The sequence below is a fragment of the Topomyia yanbarensis genome, chromosome 2 (genome assembly GCF_030247195.1).
Source record: "Topomyia yanbarensis strain Yona2022 chromosome 2, ASM3024719v1, whole genome shotgun sequence".
In the NCBI taxonomy this organism is placed as follows: Eukaryota; Metazoa; Arthropoda; class Insecta; order Diptera; family Culicidae; genus Topomyia; species Topomyia yanbarensis.
In genome coordinates this window covers 219,596,919-219,616,918 of record NC_080671.1, presented here as the reverse complement: position 1 = coordinate 219,616,918, position 20,000 = coordinate 219,596,919, and the positions used below count along the sequence as shown (strand labels likewise).

General features: G+C 42.8%; 1 protein-coding gene and 1 long non-coding RNA gene across 4 annotated transcripts in view; both read right to left on the bottom strand.

Moving 5' to 3' along the window:
- LOC131682914 (serine-rich adhesin for platelets-like) overlaps window positions 1-20,000 on the bottom strand; it is a 1,216,708-nt gene that overhangs the window by 57,301 nt on the left and 1,139,407 nt on the right. The window lies entirely within an intron of this gene.
- Window positions 583-18,678, bottom strand: LOC131682917 (uncharacterized). Its single transcript, XR_009304255.1, has 3 exons — window positions 18,504-18,678; window positions 1,640-1,801; window positions 583-1,570 (listed from the first exon to the last, which is right to left on the bottom strand). It is a non-coding gene; the product is annotated as an uncharacterized LOC131682917 (long non-coding RNA).

Below are 20,000 nucleotides of genomic sequence, written 5' to 3'. Positions count from 1 at the left end.
GAATGGGTTATGACACTCGGCCCTCCGGGCCGGGATTAGGTTGACGTTTTTCAGAGTGATTGCATAACCTTTCTATATGAGAAAGGCAAAAATGTGCCAAAATCCAAAAAAGTGAATTGTCGTCAAATTTTTTTTTTCGAGTTTGCATCAAATCTCGACGTTTCATGCACCTTGAACACATTTAGCATCAAAAATAAAAATTCTATTTTTAATTTTTCCTATAGTTTATATGAGAAATTTATGTGTGGCCGCACTCTGAAACCCGTAATTCCGGAACCAGAAATCCGATCAATCCAAAATTCAATAGCAGCCGATGGGAAGATTGCACCTTTCATTTGAGACTAAGTTTGGGCAAATCGGTCCAGCCATCTCTGAGAAAAATGAGTGACATTATTTGACACATACGCACATACATACACACACACATACACACACATACACACACATACATACATACACATACACACACACATACAGACTTTTTCCGATCTCGACGAACTGAGTCGAATGGGATACGACAGCCCGGAGGGCCGAGTGTCATAACCCATTCGACTCAGTTCGTCGAGATCGGAAAAAGTCTGTATGTGTGTGTGTATGTATGTCTATGTGTATGTGTGTATGTGTGTATGTATGTGTGTGTATGTATGTGCGTATGTGTCAAATAATGTCACTCATTTTTCTCAGAGATGGCTGGACCGATTTGCCCAAACTTAGTCTCAAATAAAAGGTGCAACCTTCCCATCGGCTGGGATTAGGTTGACGTTTTTCAGAGTGATTGCATAACCTTTCTATATGAGAAAGGCAAAACATGATGATTTTTCACATGATTGCTTAGCTTCACTCACCATTTCCGATCGTTTTTCCCCGTTGGATACCACCAGTCCTAAATAAGGTATTGGCACTTAAGTCAAAAGACCAAAAAATTGAATTATTAGTTTAATTAGAACGGGCGGGTTCGCTCCCGTCATACCTCTGTTCACTGGGCAAGGGACCAGAAATCGACAGTCTTCATTAGCTTTGTCACCCACCGAAGTACGATGGGTAATGAACTAAAAATTAGACATCACACGATAATAAAAACCCGGGCCTTGGTATCTAGCGGGGAAATTAAATAGATCAAATGTGTTGTGGTGATCTGCTGCCGTTGTGTGTGATTCTCGCTTTGCAGGCAGGGTACGATCACTGTCGCCAGTGGGATAACCATATGTTATTTCTGGGATGTCACCATACCCAGGGATAGCATAAGGGTTAGTGCATTGGGCCGGAGTCTCAAAGGTTGCGAGTTCGAGTCTCGCCTCTGGGGGAAATTTTTTTTCACATGATTGCTTAGCTTCACTCACCATTTCCGATCATTTTCCCCCGTTGGATACCACCAGTCCTAGAAAAACATCACCAAGGACATTCTACCTACCTCACTTCGTAGTTATAAATCCAAACAAGGCAAAGCCCCGTCTAGTGTTTGACGCAGCAGCAAAAATTAATGGAATATCCTTTAACTCTGAACTTTTATCAGGACCAGATATAAATGAGCCGATTCAAGGAGTAGCTTTACGCTTCAGAGAAGGAAAAACTGCAATCAGTGGAGATATACAAGAGATGTACCACAGAGTTAAGATTATGGAAAATGATCAAGACTCACAACGGATTCTTTGGAGAGACCGCAAAAAAGATCAAGAAGCTGACGTATATGTTTTACAAGTTATGTCATTTGGAGCAACGTGTTCCCCATTCTGTGCCCAGTACGTTAAGAACTTTTGAACTTTTGCAGATGCATTTGGAAACATATATCCAGAAGCTGTAGCTATAAAAAAAACCTGTTTGAATCCACCTAGCGGTGCAATTGTGCCTTTCTCAATCATGAACACGAGAATGTGTGCGTTGTTTATATTCATTAAAAGCTTTCAGATGCATATATTATATTTCATTATTATACATGACATGACAACTATATACAAGAAAAGAAATCATTATTCGAGTTCTAAAATTGTGTAAAAAAAGCAGCCACGGTAATATTGAACTGAAAAAAGGTGCGAAATCGGCAGTCCCAAAAAGTGGATTTTTATGAAAAAAAAATTTTCGTGATAACATAAAATCTCGACGTTTCATGCATGTTTGGTATCAAAAATACGAATTCGATTTCTGAAATTTCATGGGATCCCCCCTTTGAGTTCCGGCTTATATGGGAATTTCATATGTGACCGGACGGTTCAGTCTATATTTCCGGAACCATATAAGCGATCCGTGCGAAATTTTATGGACATCTGTGAGGATAATATAGATATCATTTGGGACTTAGTTTGTGAAAATCGGCCCAACCATTTCCGAGAAACTGATATGAGTTTGCTAGTTTTGAAAGATGGACGCTTTTCCCGGGCACTTCCGGAACCGTCTATGATGGTCAATGTAGTCAACGAAAGTTTGTTTGGTCGTCGGTGACCTAGAACTGAATATTTAAGTTGTTTGAGAGACATTTTAGCGAAATTTTTACCTTTTTTGCTTTCATCGGAGTATCGGTTTGAATCACAATTTGCTATGTGATCGCACGCCACAACCTGTAACTCCGGAACCGGAAGTCGGTTCGGGACAAAATTTAATAGCCATTTACGGGGACGCAACATCTTTCATTTGAGACTAAGTTTGGTTGATTCGGTCTAGCCATCTCCGAGAAACCGATGTGAGTGTTATTCTGAATTTGGATACTTCCGCCGGGGCTTCCGAAACCGATGATGGTGGCCAATGTGACCAAAGAGATTTTGAATGGCTGTTAGTGACCTAGTACTACAAATCGAAGCAGTTGTGGTCACATTTTGGAAAAAATTTCACCATTATAGAATTTATTAAAATCGACATTTTCTACGTGATTGTACTCATCACCCTGTAATTCCGGAACCGGAAGTCGGATCCATTAGAAATTCAATAGCAGCCTATGGGAACGTTGCACCTTTCATTTGGGACCACGTTTGTGAAAATCGGTTCAGCCATCTCTGAGAAAAGTGAGTGAGATTGTGTTCGCGTACACACACACAGACACACATACATACACACATACATACACACACCGACATTTGCCGAACTCGACGAACTGAATCGAATGGTATATGTCACTCGGCCCTCCGTTAAAAAGTCGGTTTTCAGAGCAATTGCAATACCTTTCTATTGAGAAAGGCAACAACACTACGTTGATGATTACCTCGATAGCTTCTTATCAACCCATGAGGCAAAAACCTGTTTTAATCCACCTAGCGGTGCAATTGTGCCTTTCTCATTTCTCCAAACTATGATTTAATAGCTGGTTCGTACAATATAATATTATGGAAATGTCTTTCATTCTTATTACACTTGGTAAGTATATAAGAGCAACTTTTTGCATTCATCGCGGTATCGGTTTGAATCGGAGTTTTCTATGTGATCGCACTCCACAACCCGTAACTCCGGAGCCGGAAGTCGGATGGAGATGGAATTTAATACCAGTTTCTGGGGACGCAACACCTTTCATTTGAGACTAAGTTGATCAAATCGGTCTAGCCATTCTCGAGAAACCAATATAACCGTTATTCTGAATTTGGATGCTTCCGGATCCGTCGATGGTGGCCAGTGTGGCCAAAGAGACTTTGAATGACTGTTGGTGACCTAGATCTACAAATTCAACAGTTGTGTTTACTTTTTGGTAAAAAAATTACCTTTTTACATTCATCGCAGAATTCGTTAGAATCGGGATTTGCTGCGTGATCGTACGTATCACCCTGTAATTCAGGAATCAGAACTCGGTTCCACACAAAAATCAACAGCAGCTGATGGAGCTTTCATTTAAAATCAAGTTTGTCAAAATCGGTTCAGAAAATTCCGAAAAACCAATGTGGACAAATCAACAAATTTTGTTTTGTAACCATACTCTTCAACTCGTAATCCGGAACAAGATGTCGGTTGAAAATGAAATTCAATAGCAACCTATGGGAATATTATACCTTTCATTTGAATCTTAGTTTGTAAAAATCGGTTCAGCCATCTCCGAGAAACCGATGTGGACATTTTGTTAACAACTCCGCACATACACACACATACATACATACATACATACATACATACATACATACATACATACATACATACATACATACATACATAGATACATACATACATACATACATACATACATACATACATACATACATACATACATACATACATACATACATACTAATTACGGCATACTGACGGCAGAACACGGATGTGAATAAGGATTTCATCGAAATTATCTACGGACCGACAGCCACGCCATTCCACTACCCTAGTAAGGATGGGTGACACTTCCCCGAAACGGCGAGTGGGCTAATGGTGCTGGCTGCCCCCCGTCCCAGTAAAACTTTGGTAGGTCTCCAAGTACGTTCGAAACCCGCCACCTTAGCTGGTGCAAGTAGGCTCAGTTGAAGGCTCCTGACTAGCGCCGATCCGGCTCTGAACGCGGTACCCCATGAAGGACCGCGTCAACCCTTGCATGCGACCTCACTGCTCGCAAAGGTAACCATGGGATCATGTGAGGCGACTACCTATTACGGGCGTAGATAGCGGCTTGAAGTTGGGACCCAAAAAGCATACAAGAAGACAAAATCAACAAAAACAACAAAAATTCTAACGGGGCAACTGTGGTGAACCCATTCGCCAAAGGTGGGCTAGCGAGGTCACCGACCCAGCATAACGAACAAGTGCAACAGCAAGTGCAACCACAACAGCAGCAGCAGCAGCGAGAGCAGCCTAGCGAGTCCATACAGAGCACGAGCGGCAACAAACCAACTGGACGCCAAGGAAAGCTAGGATTTCAGGTGCGCACACCGAAACCAAGCGTTACCCAAGAAGACCAGCAGTATGGGTTAGCTGAAGTGACGAAGTTGAGGCAAAAAATTGATGAACTCTACGAATTCGTCAAAAGCAAGGGCAACGTGCACGAACATATCAAGGATCTAGTGATTACCATCAAATCCGCCGTAGCAGCAGCCGAATGCGAACATATGGCGTTACTAGAGCGAGCTGAAAACGCCGAAAATGCGCTGAAGTCCACAGCGATAGAAGAAGCAGAAGCCTATGAGACACCGAAGGGCGGCCGGGATTCTCGTTCTGTGAAAAGAATAAGGGAAACACCAGGAGAGGAGGAGGAACCGAAGAAGCCCAGGAAGGTCGGTGAAGGACAGCGAAAAACCCGACAATCGCAGAGTGAATGGCGTACCGTAGAAACCGTAGAAGAGAGGAAGAAAAAACAGAAAGAAAAGAAGAAAAGAAGAAAAAGAAGAAAGAAGACCTTCGGCCACGCCAGCAGAAGCAGAAAGGAGACGCTCTAGTCGTCAAAGTAAAAGAAGGGTGCGAGAGGATCCTAAGTTGAAGGAGCTGGGGGAGAACGTTATAAGAACCAGGCGTACTCAGTAAGGCGAAATGCTGTTCGAGCTGAAGAAAGATCCATTGATCAAGAGCTCGGCCTACCGGGAACTTGTGGCAGAAGCGGTGGAAGGAGAAGCGAATGTGAGAGCATTACTTCAGGAAGCAGTGGTCGAGTGCAGGAATCTGGACAAGATCACAACGGAAGACGAAGTGAGAAGCGCGCTAATAGAGCAAGGAAACCTGGAGAGGGAGCAGATATCAATAAGATTGAGGAAGGCGTACAGTGGCACACAGACAGCAGTGATACGCTTATCGCCAACCGCAGCCAACAAGCTTATGTCGACCGGTAAGATCAAAATCGGGTGGTCGGTGTGCTCGTTGCGATTGATCCCTAGGGCCACTAAACAAATGGAGAGGTGTTTCAGATGCCTGGGTTTTGGCCATCAGGCAAGAAACTGTAGAGGCCCCGACAGATCTGATCTGTGCAGAAAATGTGGGGAGAAGGGACACATTGCTAGAGACTGCACAAAGCAACCGAAGTGCTTTCTCTGCACAAATGAGGTCGAAAAAGACCACATGACGGGAGGCTTCTTATGCCCAGAGTACAAAAAGGCGAAGGCAGGCCCATAATGATGGAGGTTGCCCAGCTCAATCTCAATCATTGTGACATTGCACAGCAACTGTTGTGGCAGTCAACAACAGAAATGAAGTGCGACGTTGCAATTATTGCAGAGCCATATCGTGTCCCTCCCGATAACGGTAACTGGGTGGTGGATAGTGCAGGGATGGCGGCAATCCAAGTGATGGGCGGTTTCCCTGTTCAAGAAGTGGTGGATAGCACACACGAAGATTTCGTGATCGCCAGGATAAACGGCGTATTCGTGTGTAGCTGTTATGCTCCTCCACGGTGGACACTAGAGCAATACAACCGGATGCTGGACGCATTAACCGACTCGTTAGTCGGGCGAACGCCGGTTGTTATAGGAGGAAATTTCAACGCTTGGGCCGTGGAGTAGGGTAGCAGGCTGACCAACGCACGAGGTTACAGCCTATTGGAAGCACTGGCGAAGCTGGACGTAAAGCTGTGCACATTCCGTAAAGACGGTCGGGAATCCATCATCGACGTAACATTCTGCAGCGCGTCGCTGATGGATGACATGAATTGGCGAGTTAGTGAGCAGTACACACATAGTGATCACCAAGCCATCCACTACACCATTGGTCGGCGAAATCGTACGGTGACGCAGAGAGTGAGGACTGGCGAGCGGAAGTGGAAAATAAAGGAATTCTATAAGGACCTTTTTGTGGAAGCACTTCGTGCTGACAGCGCCACTCCAATTCCGAGTGCCGATGAGCTGTCGGAAAGGATCCTCCGGGCTACTTGCTTAAAAGCCAGAAGACGCGTTCAGAGAGCAAGATATGTAAGCAGTCAGAGAAGAGTGTAAGGTAACATTCCGGGCGGCTAGGGCCGCTTTTAAACGTGAGATTGTGCTAAGCAAGTCCACCTGTGCAGAGCTGTGCAGAGAAGTAGACGCTAACCCCTGGGGCAATGCTTACCGTGTCGTTATGGCCAGGATCAAGGGCCCAATGACGCCAGTCGAAATGTGCGGCGACAAGCTGAAAATTATCGTGGATGGCCTTTTCCCGAAGCACAAACCAACCGCATGGCCGCCTACACCGTACGCTGATGCAGATGGTGGATATGCAGGTGACAATCGGGTTTCCAACGACGAGCTCCTTATAGTGGCAAAAGGGCTGAAAGCGAAGAAAGCTCCCGGACCGGATGGTATCCCCAACGTGGCACTGAAGACTACGATCCGGGCGTTTCCGGACATGTTCAGGATAGTCCTACAGAAATGCCTGGACGAAGGCTACTTCCCGGATAGATGGAAGATCCAGAAGCTGGTGTTACTGCCAAAACCAGGGAAACCACCAGGAGATCCAGCATCGTATCGGCCTGTATGCCTGCTGGATACTCTCGGTAAACTCCTGGAAAGGGTCATCCTCAACAGGCTGACGACCTACGCTGAAAGTGAGAACGGACTATCGCAGAGACAGTTAAGGTTCCGGAAAGGAATATCGACGGTGGACGCCATCCGCATCGTCATCGCGAACGCGGAGAAAGCACTGAAGCAAAAGAGAAGGGGTAATCGCTACTGCGCCGTGGTAACGATAGACGTGAAGAACGCGTTTAACAGTGCTAGCTGGGTAGCCATCGCCGTAGCGCTGCATAGAATGCGGGTTCCGGACTATCTGTGCAAGGTTCTGAAAAGTTACTTTCAGAACCGAGTACTGGTCAACGAAACGAACACGGGGCAGAGGTCGATTAGGGTAACGGCGGGAGTACCTCAGGGCTCCATACTCGGCCCAACGCTCTGGAATATTATGTACAACGGAGTGTTAACACTGGAACTGCCCAGGGGAGTGGAGATCGTCGGCTTTGCAGATGATGTTGTCCTGACGATAACGGGCGAGACCCTTGAGGAGGTGGAGATGCTGACGGCAGAGACAATAGGCATCGTGGAAACCTGGATGGTTAACGTCAGGTTGCAGCTAGCTCACCACAAGACTGAGGTAGTGCTGGTTAGCAATCGTAAGCAAATCCAGCGTCTCGAGATCAGCGTCGGGGGACAATCCATTCCATCGATGCGCGCACTGAAGCACCTGGGTGTTATGGTTGACGATCAGTTGGATTACAACTGCCATGTCGACTATGTATGTGAGAAGGCTGCGAGGACAAATAGCGCATTGGCAAGGATCATGCCGAATCACGGAGGGGCAAGAGGCAGCACGAGACGTCTCCTGGCGAATATCTCATCCTCAATCCTGAGATATGGCGTACCGGCCTGGCTGCAGAACGATATCGTCGGAGGCGGTATGCGTAATTGCCGGGATGATTCCCATCTGTATCACTCTGGCTGTGGACGTAGAATGTTACCAGCGGAGAAATGAACGTAATGCAAGGAGACTGGTTCGAGCGGACTCGTTGGCTAAGTGGCAGCAAGAGTGGGATTACGCGGAGAAAGGAAGGTGGACCCACTGACTCATCCCAAATGTGTCTACTTGGGTACATAGGAAGTATGGAGAGGTGAACTTCCATCTGACGCAGTTTTTGTTCGGGCATGGATGCTTCCGGAAATACCTACATCGGTTTGGACACGCTTCGTCACCCCTTTGCCCGGAGTGTGTGAACGTGCAAGAGACACCGGAACACGTGGTCTTCGAATGCCCCAGATTCGAAGAAGCCCGAAGGGGTTTGTCTGATATAACAGTGGATAATATCGTCAAAGAGATGTGCCGCAACGAGCATATCTGGGACGCTGTCAACAGAGTTGTTACGAGTATACTCTCCGAGCTGCAAAGGAAGTGGCGAAGTAGAGTAACGACATTAGTTAGAACGCCGCAGTAGAACCACAAATAGGGTTTCGGGAGAAATTCCGCCGCCGGGAAACTCACCGACGGTGTAGACTGGGTCCACCGCCGGGGACCAGTTGAGTAGTACGCGATGTAGCACCGGGCTCGGGTCGTCGGGGCGCCAGCGAACCGGACGTCAGGCTCCACCGGAATCGCCGGACCGGCCTCGACACTCTACCGGGTAGCTCGTGAGTAGGCTAGATCCACCGTCGGGGATTAGACCGAGTAGACTGCGTCGAATAGCCAGAAGTGGGTCGTTGGGACGCCAGTGAACCGGAAGCTACGGTCTACCCGGAATCGTTGGATGGACCTCAGCATCTGCTGGCTGGCCGTTGAGTAGGCTAGGTCCACCGCCGGGGACTAGACCGAGTAGACGAGGCGGGGAGCTTAATGGCTCACAGAAACGTACATCGGTATCGGGAGCGGTTTGCCGCCGGGGAATTCACGATAGGGCTGATTCGGCGCCGTGGACTACCCGACAGAATCGTGACGAAAAGGGGAGCTAATTAGCTCACGAAACAAACACCGGTAACGAAAGAAATTCCGTTCTCGGGGAACTCTCAATCGGAGCAGGATAAGCGGTAAAGCTGGAAGATTTTAGTAGAGCTAAATGGCTCAAAAAAGCGGGTATCGGTGTCGGGGGAAATTCCTCCGTCGGGGAACCATAGGTCGGAGTAGGATGAGTTCACCGTTGAGCACTATCCAAGCGGATCGTGATGAGGCCGGGAGCTGAATGACTCACGGAAACATGAGCTGAATGGCTCAGGGAATCAGCACATAAACAGCTCACCACAGGGACGAGAAATAAACGGCGACGTAATGGATGGAGACAAGAAGCAGGAGAGGAAACGAGAGTTAAATCAAAGCTCATAGGTCGTGTCACTCCATGCACCAAGCGAGGCTCCGAGATAGAGCAGCAGAAACAGGTGCGACGAAAGCGCAACGAACCCCCCCACGAAGTAATACGATGACGTAGTTCCGTGGGGAAGAAGGGCGTAAAAAGTAAGGAATGTTTTTAGTGGCTAGGCACGAACGTGAGTCGTGAGTCCCACACAGTGCCAATACACTACAGACCAGGTTTATGAAGCTTTTTTAACCTTACTATAAAAAAAAACATTCATACATACATACATACACACAGATACTTTGAGATCTCGGCGAACTGAGTCGAATGTTATATGAGACTCGGCCCTCCGGGCCTCGGTTAGACGGTCGGTTTTTGGAGCAATTGCATAACCTTTCTATATGAGAAAGGCAAAAGAATAATATTTAATTAGCTTAATCAGCATGAGTTCAATGTTATCTTCATGTGATTATATTTTGAAATGTTGGTGGAATGGGTTTGAAAGTGGAGGGAATGTGGGGTTAGTAGAGTGGGAGTGGAGGATGCGTCAGAAATCCTTCATCTTATTTCGGTATACGGGGTGGATGAAGGAAATGCGGGCATGAGGGTGGTCCAAGAGGAGGGGAGTGATGAAGGAGGGAGGTGTAAGGGCAAGGCGGGGGGAGGGGCGGCAACGCAATACTCAACTGCATATTTTGCCTTCCATTTGAGACTTGGTTTGAGAAAATCGGTTCATTCATCACCGATGAACCGATGTGACTTTAATTGTGGAATATGCCCGGAATTCCGGCCTTTCGGAATCGTTGATCGTGGACAATATATTCAAAGAATGTTTGAATGGCAATCAGTGATCTAGATCTGCGATTAGAAATAATTTGGCGACCATTTCAATAGTTTGTAGCCTCTGAGGTATTACGATTTTACCGATTTATATGGGAAATTCCAGTGTATCCTTACTAACACCCCTGTAACTCCGGAAGCAAGAGTCAGAACCAAATGAAATTCAGCAGCAGTCAATGGTATTACTGTATCTTTCATTTGAAATCAAGTTTGTAAAAATCGGTAGAGAATTCGTTGAGGAATGAAAGCGATATTAGCTTAGGAACTTGGCGGGTTCCCCGGGGGCGTCATGAACCGTCATAGGTGGCCAATGTGGTCAAAGCTGCTTTGATTGATCATTAGTGATCCAGACCCGCAAACTAGAGTAATGTTACTTCAATTTTGATATGTTTTACATCATTTGAACATCATGGTGGTACTAGTTTATATGGGAATTTGCTGTGTGACCGCACTCTTCAACCCGTAACTCCGGAACCGGAAGTCGGATCAACTAAAAATTCAATAGCAGCTTATGGGAGCGTTATACCTTTCAAATGAAACTAAGTTTGCGAAAATCGGTTCAGCTATCTCTGAGAAAAAACTTCATCCCAAACGACAAGGAACTATTAGAATCAATTCAAGCGGAGAGAAGACACAAATCATCTGTAAAATCAATGGAGGATAAGGATTCGGCTGCTGAAAAGGTTCTCGGCATATATTGGAACACCAAAGATGACTGCCTAGCATATCAAATAAAATGGAACAAATACGGAGATAAGCTGCTAAAAAACGAAAACCCAACTATGAAAGAAGTATTAGCCTGCATCATGAGTATTTACGATCCGTTGGGACTAATATCAAACCTATCGATCCACGGAAGAATTCTAATGCAAGAGCTTCATAAAGCTACTACTAAATGGGATGACATGATTCCAACTCACCTCCATGATCTATGGAAAACATGGGTAAAGACTATAAAAGAAGCAGAAAATTTATCAATACCAAGCTGCATAACAGATGGAAACATAGAAGAAATAGAACTTCACACATTTTTAGATGCATCGGATAAAGCGTTTGCGGCAGGAGTATATGCGAGAAGCACTAATCAACATGGCACTTGCATAAGATTGATTGCCGGAAAGGCTAGAGTTGCCCCGATAAAAGGATTATCAATACCGCGTCTAGAGCTACAAGCTGCTGTTCTTGGTACTCGTTTAACAAATACAATCAGTCAGGAATTACGGCTCAAGGTATCAAAAACATTCTTATGGTCGGACTCTCAGACAGTTCTGTCATGGATTAAGAAGATCAATGCAAAGTTCCAGCCATTTATTGCACACCGAATAGGAGAAATCTTAGACACAACGACAATGGATCAATGGAGATGGGTACCTTCCGAGAAAAATCCGGCTGATGCTGCAACAAAAATAACCACAAACCAAACTATGTGGCTAAACGGACCAGAATTTCTGAAATTAAATGAAGCTGAGTGGCCTGCAAAATCAAATAAAGAAATACACGACTTTTTGGCGCTTCATTCCAATCGGGATGAACAAGTATTTATCGAAGAACGAGACTACTCCAACTGGTAGAGATTAGTGAAACACCTCTGCATAATGAAAAAAATCACCGTGTGGATCAAGGACAAAAGCAATTTCATCAAAGGACTTTCAACTGAAACCCGAAGAGCAGCTGAAAATGCATTATATAGAAATCAAACCCATTTTAGACGAGTTTGGAGTTATAAGATCTAAAGGACGTCTGGAGAAAGCAATGAAATTATCGCTGGATGCTAGAATGCCCATAATTCTTCCCCAGAAAACTCACATAACAAAACTACTTGTGAGATCAGTACATGAAAAGTATTTGCATCAGGGAGAAAACAGTATCATAGCCGCATTACAGCAGAAGTATTGGATAATTAATGTACGAGCAGTCGTAAAAAAACATTAAAAAAATGTTGCAAAAAGTGCATTATTTCGTCAGCAACATCCGTTGCACCTATGATGGCAGCATTATCAGATTTCAGAACCGAACCATACATCCATCCTTTCACTAATTCAGGAGTGGATTACTTTGGTTCATTCGACGTAGCAGTAAAACGATCAACCGAAAAGAGATGGGGTGTAATTTTCACCTGTCTTTCATCAAGGGCCGTCCACATTGAAATGGCAGAAACGTTGAGCATTGATTCGTTTATCGTTTGCCTAAAACCGACGTGGAAAAATATCTCATTTGTATAGCGATAATGGAACAAATTTTGTTGGAGCAAACAACGTGTGCAGAAATTGGTATCTGATATCAACACTAGAATGGGAAACGGAGAGGCAGCAAAAATGAAGATAAAATGGACCTTCAATCCTCCAGCCGCACCACACTTCGGAGGTGTCTGGGAAAGGCTAATAAGGATAATAAAATCAGCGTTAAAGGTTTTAGTAGAATCATAGGAAAAAGGACTCCTAAAGTGGAAACACTAAGAGCAGCATTAATACAAGCTGAATTTTTCCTGAACGCAAGACCGCTAACACACATACCAGTCGAAAATATTGATGATGAGGTATTAACTCCCTTTCATGCACTATTAGGACGCTCAGGAGAATATGTTCCACCATACTCCTTAGATGCTAAAGAATTTGATGGAGAGCAGCTCAAACAAATCCAACACGCAGGAAAACAGTTTTGGGATCGTTGGAAAACCGAGTATATACCAACTCTCATCAAACGAAATAAATGGACCAACAAGACCTAGCCTAATAAAATCGACGACATTGTATTGATCACCGATGATAACGCAGCACCAAATACCTAGCTAAAAGGAAAAGTCATTAAAGTGAATACTGCAACCGATGGACAAGTACGATCGGTAGAAATTCAAACTACCAAAGGTGTGATGAAAAGACCGTCGGTAAAAGTTGCAGTTTTGGATGTATCTGGATTGCCTGAGAAAACAATGGATGCTAAGATTCAAAAGGCAAGTGTTCTTCATGCATCGCATTGCGAATCACCCAAAGTAGATCGAAAATTTCCAAATTGGGGTAAACGAAAAACGGTAGACGAAGAAGAGATTGAAGCCACTAGAGACAAATATAGTTCAAGGAAACGAGCCCGAAATAAATCACCAGGTTCAACATAAAACCGATCGGAGAAGAAGGATTAATTTTCGATCACGAAGGAACATGCCTTCTACAACAAGGCTTGTGGAAAACCCACATCAACACCGGGATTTCTCCAACGAAAGACGCCGAGTTAATTAATCACATACACCAAAATCTTACGATGGCGCTTAAGGAAATGGAGAAACAAACTAAGGACCAAACTTTACATTAACTGACATCAGTGCGACGAAGCAATCCAGGAAATACAACAATCAACTAGATCGCGCCGAAGCAAGGGAATTTTTGGTTTCCTTAAGGACATATTCTTCGGAGGAGACGATATCAACGAAGCGATAGAGGCGATGAGGATCCAAGAAGACAACAAAATGCATCACGTATCGGAATCAGTACAAAAGGTATACGAAAAAACTCAAGCGATGAGCAAACAACTCAAAGGCCAAATAGACAAAGTTTATGACGGTATACATTCTCTAGACCACAGTTATTCTGTATATGACTCAGAGCTCTTGCATGGTAGATTAATGGAAGCAGCCATGTTAGCAAAAGAAATGGATGAAGAAATAGTCAATAAGTATAGAAGGGATAGAACATTTCCTGAAGCTTATGAAGCTTTTTTAACCTTACTATAAAAAAAACATTCATACATACATACATACACACAGATATTTTGAGATCTCGGCGAACTGAGTCGAATGTTATATGAGACTCGGCCCTCCGGGCCTCGGTTAGACGGTCGGTTTTTGGAGCAATTGCATAACCTTTCTATATGAGAAAGGCAAAAGAATAATATTTAATTAGCTTAATCAGCATGAGTTCAATGTTATCTTCATGTGATTATATTTTGAAATGTTGGTGGAATGGGTTTGAAAGTGGAGGGAATGTGGGGTTAGTAGAGTGGGAGTGGAGGATGCGTCAGAAATCCTTCATCTTATTTCGGTATACGGGGTGGATGAAGGAAATGCGGGCATGAGGGTGGTCCAAGAGGAGGGGAGTGATGAAGGAGGGAGGTGTAAGGGCAAGGCGGGGGGGAGGGGCGGCAACGCAATACTCAACTGCATATTTTGCCTTCCATTTGAGACTTGGTTTGAGAAAATCGGTTCAGTCATCACCGATGAACCGATGTGACTTTAATTGTGGAATATGCCCGGAATTCCGGCCTTTCGGAATCGTTGATCGTGGACAATATATTCAAAGAATGTTTGAATGGCAATCAGTGATCTAGATCTGCGATTAGAAATAATTTGGTGACCATTTCAATAGTTTGTAGCCTCTGAGGTATTACGATTGTACCGATTTATATGGGAAATTCCAGTGTATCCTTACTAACACCCCTGTAACTCCGGAAGCAAGAGTCAGAACCAAATGAAATTCAGCAGCAGTCAATGGTATTACTGTATCTTTCATTTGAAATCAAGTTTGTAAAAATCGGTAGAGAATTCGTTGGGGAATGAAAGCGATATTAGCTTAGGAACTTGGCGGGTTCCCCGGGGGCGTCATGAACCGTCATAGGTGGCCAATGTGGTCAAAGCTGCTTTGATTGATCATTAGTGATCCAGACCCGCAAACTAGAGTAATGTTACTTCAATTTTGATATGTTTTACATCATTTGAACATCATGGTGGTACTAGTTTATAAGGGAATTTGCTGTGTGACCGCACTCTTCAACCCGTAACTCCGGAACCGGAAGTCGGATCAACTAAAAATTCAATAGCAGCTTATGGGAGCGTTATACCTTTCAAATGAAACTAAGTTTGCGAAAATCGGTCCAGCTATCTCTGAGAAAAAACTTCATCCCAAACGACAAGGAACTATTAGAATCAATTCAAGCGGAGAGAAGACACAAATCATCTGTAAAATCAATGGAGGATAAGGATTCGGCTGCTGAAAAGGTTCTCGGCATATATTGGAACACCAAAGATGAGTGCCTAGCATATCAAATAAAATGGAACAAATACGGAGATAAGCTGCTAAAAAACGAAAACCCAACTATGAAAGAAGTATTAGCCCGCATCATGAGTATTTACGATCCGTTGGGAATAATATCAAACCTATCGATCCACGGAAGAATTCTAATGCAAGAGCTTCATAAAGCTACTACTAAATGGGATGACATGATTCCAACTCACCTCCATGATCTATGGAAAACATGGGTAAAGACTATAAAAGAAGCAGAAAATTTATCAATACCAAGGTGCATAACAGATGGAAACATAGAAGAAATAGAACTTCACACATTTTTAGATGCATCGGATAAAGCGTTTGCGGCAGGAGTATATGCGAGAAGCACTAATCAACATGGCACTTGCATAAGATTGATTGCCGGAAAGGCTAGAGTTGCCCCGATAAAAGGATTATCAATACCGCGTCTAGAGCTACAAGCTGCTGTTCTTGGTACTCGTTTAACAAATACAATCAGTCAGGAATTACGGCTCAAGGTATCAAAAACATTCTTATGGTCGGACTCTCAGACAGTTCTGTCATGGATTAAGAAGATCAATGCAAAGTTCCAGCCATTTATTGAACACCGAATAGGAGAAATCTTAGACACAACGACAATGGATCAATGGAGATGGGTACCTTCCGAGAAAAATCCGGCTGATGCTGCAACAAAAATAACCACAAACCAAACTATGTGGCTAAACGGACCAGAATTTCTGAAATTAAATGAAGCTGAGTGGCCTGCAAAATCAAATAAAGAAATACACGACTTTTTGGCGCTTCATTCCAATCGGGATGAACAAGTATTTATCGAAGAACGAGACTACTCCAACTGGTAGAGATTAGTGAAACACCTCTGCATAATGAAAAAAATCACCGTGTGGATCAAGGACAAAAGCAATTTCATCAAAGGACTTTCAACTGAAACCCGAAGAGCAGCTGAAAATGCATTATATAGAAATCAAACCCCTTTTAGACGAGTTTGGAGTTATAAGATCCAAAGGACGTCTGGAGAAAGCAATGAAATTATCACTGGATGCTAGAATGCCCATAATTCTTCCCCAGAAAACTCACATAACAAAACTACTTGTGAGATCAGTACATGAAAAGTATTTGCATCAGGGAGAAAACAGTATCATAGCCGCATTACAGCAGAAGTATTGGATAATTAATGTACGAGCAGTCGTAAAAAAACATAAAAAAAATGTTGCCAAACGTGCATTATTTCGTCAGCAACATCCGTTGCACCTATGATGGCAGCATTATCAGATTTCAGAACCGAACCATACATCCATCCTTTCACTAATTCAGGAGTGGATTACTTTGGTTCATTCGACGTAGCAGTAAAACGATCAACCGAAAAGAGATGGGGTGTAATTTTCACCTGTCTTTCATCAAGGGCCGTCCACATTGAAATGGCAGAAACGTTGAGCATTGATTCGTTTATCGTTTGCCTAAAACCAACGTGGAAAAATATCTCATTTGTATAGCGATAATGGAACAAATTTTGTTGGAGCAAACAACGTGTGCAGAAATTGGTATCTGATATCAACACTAGAATGGGAAACGGAGAGGCAGCAAAAATGAAGATAAAATGGACCTTCAATCCTCCAGCCGCACCACACTTCGGAGGTGTCTGGGAAAGGCTAATAAGGACAATAAAATCAGCGTTAAAGGTTTTAGTAGAATCATAGGAAAAAGGACTCCTAAAGTGGAAACACTAAGAGCAGCATTAATACAAGCTGAATTTTTCCTGAACGCAAGACCGCTAACACACATACCAGTCGAAAATATTGATGATGAGGTATTAACTCCCTTTCATGCACTATTAGGACGCTCAGGAGAATATGTTCCACCATACTCCTTAGATGCTAAAGAATTTGATGGAGAGCAGCTCAAACAAATCCAACACGCAGGAAAACAGTTTTGGGATCGTTGGAAAACCGAGTATATACCAACTCTCATCAAACGAAATAAATGGACCAACAAGACCTAGCCTAATAAAATCGACGACATTGTATTGATCACCGATGATAACGCAGCACCAAATACCTAGCTAAAAGGAAAAGTCATTAAAGTGAATACTGCAACCGATGGACAAGTACGATCGGTAGAAATTCAAACTACCAAAGGTGTGATGAAAAGACCGTCGGTAAAAGTTGCAGTTTTGGATGTATCTGGATTGCCTGAGAAAACAATGGATGCTAAGATTCAAAAGGCAACTGTTCTTCATGCATCGCATTGCGAATCACCCAAAGTAGATCGAAAATTTCCAAATTGGGGTAAACGAAAAACGGTAGACGAAGAAGAGATTGAAGCCACTAGAGACAAATATAGTTCAAGGAAACGAGCCCGAAATAAATCACCAGGTTCAACATAAAACCGATCGGAGAAGAAGGATTAATTTTCGATCACGAAGGAACATGCCTTCTACAACAAGGCTTGTGGAAAACCCACATCAACACCGGGATTTCTCCAACGAAAGACGCCGAGTTAATTAATCACATACACCAAAATCTTACGATGGCGCTTAAGGAAATGGAGAAACAAACTAAGGACCAAAGTTTACATTAACTGACATCAGTGCGTCCAGGAAATACAACAATCAACTAGATCGCGCCGAAGCAAGGGAATTTTTGGTTTCCTTAAGGACATATTCTTCGGAGGAGACGATATCAACGAAGCGATAGAGGCGATGAGGATCCAAGAAGACAACAAAATGCATCACGTATCGGAATCAGTACAAAAGGTATACGAAAAAACTCAAGCGATGAGCAAACAACTCAAAGGCCAAATAGACAAAGTTTATGACGGTATACATTCTCTAGATCACAGTTATTCTGTATATGACTCAGAGCTCTTGCATGGTAGATTAATGGAAGCAGCCATGTTAGCAAAAGAAATGGATGAAGAAATAGTCAATAAGTATAGAAGGGATAGAACATTTCCACTAACAAGTAATGAAATTCAGAAAGTTAAAAAAAATATTACAAGCTCGCTACCTGTTGGTTGGGTTTTATTCAATCATCCGTCCTCCACTAAATTTGAAACAAAAGTGATAAATGATATTATAATTTTTGTGATGAATTCGATTCTCATTAGCACCGAAAGTTTTGATATATTTCATGTGATAGCCATTCCAAACACCATCTCTAGAACAAAAATCATAACAACAAATCCAATGATAGCTATTAATTCAAATGGTGAATATTTTTATCCATCTGCAAAAATAACGAAAATAAATTAAACACATTCTACGATAAGCCAACCTGAAATTAGACGTAAGCCAGATTGCATAGCAGCAACTTTACAACACCTGAAAATTAACGAAAAATGTTCAACGGAAAAGTTACCAAGAAAATACTTTCACTTGTTAAATTATCGAGGGTTAACACTATTTTATACTATACGAATAATCCTATTGAAATGATCATTCACTGTTCAAATACAGTAATTTCTGCGCCATATGAAGCTGCAATTGTAACTATGGATTCAGATTGTAAGATTATATCTAGTGCCAAAACAATATTTGCAAATATGAGGAATAAATCAAAAAGGACATTAACATTTTTCCAAACAAAGCCTATAATTCAATACGATAAGAATATCAAAATCAAAAACATTCAGGAACAAAAACCTACAGTTTACGACGAGATTGAAGATGTAAACGATATTAACGATAGTAACCCTACCTTTCAAACATATCATCCGTATTCATGGGTTGCAATGATTTTAATTTTATTGATGATTATAATTCTCTATATCTGGATTTATTGTAAATATTTTAGAACAAATCAACCCGCTACACAAGCAAGTATACAACTAAATGAAATGAACTCTCCAATTCAACGTAGAAAATTTAGATATGTGACCTATAATGAAGGAACTAGAAATGTTATATCGAAGGAAGAGGCTTAACGTACAATTACAATTCAATTAGAAATTTTATAAATCTATGGATAGATTTATCAGGGTGGGAATGTTACGCATAGCAAATAATGATCATTCTAGAAACCAGAACCACCCAACATTTATTTATTTGCTTTCAGTCTAGCCAAAGTATCCCAAATTTATTGTTCCAAAAATCTGCATAGCGATAAAGATTGTGACGCATGCACTGATATTGTACAGCCAAAAGGAAAAAGGCAATAAAACTTCTTACCCAAGCTGGCAGATAGGGAAATGGTTAAAACAATATAAGAAATTTCCATACGATCGTCTGTCTGGCACGCCTACGTGTCATAACATGAAAAGAGGGATAATGCGGGTGTTTTCATCAGCGAACCACAAAAGGGAAAAGGAAAATAAAACTTGTACAGGCAGAGATAGATAGAGTAGGCTGAAAGAGGATAGGTAAACATTAGTTATAAGGAATTCATGTATATAGTCTAAAATTGTAGAAAATAAATCAGTATCACTCTATTGCAGTACAAAGTTGCTACGTGAACTCTTGTGACAAGTGGTATTAGTTCAAAAACAATCCGAACTTACGATATCCG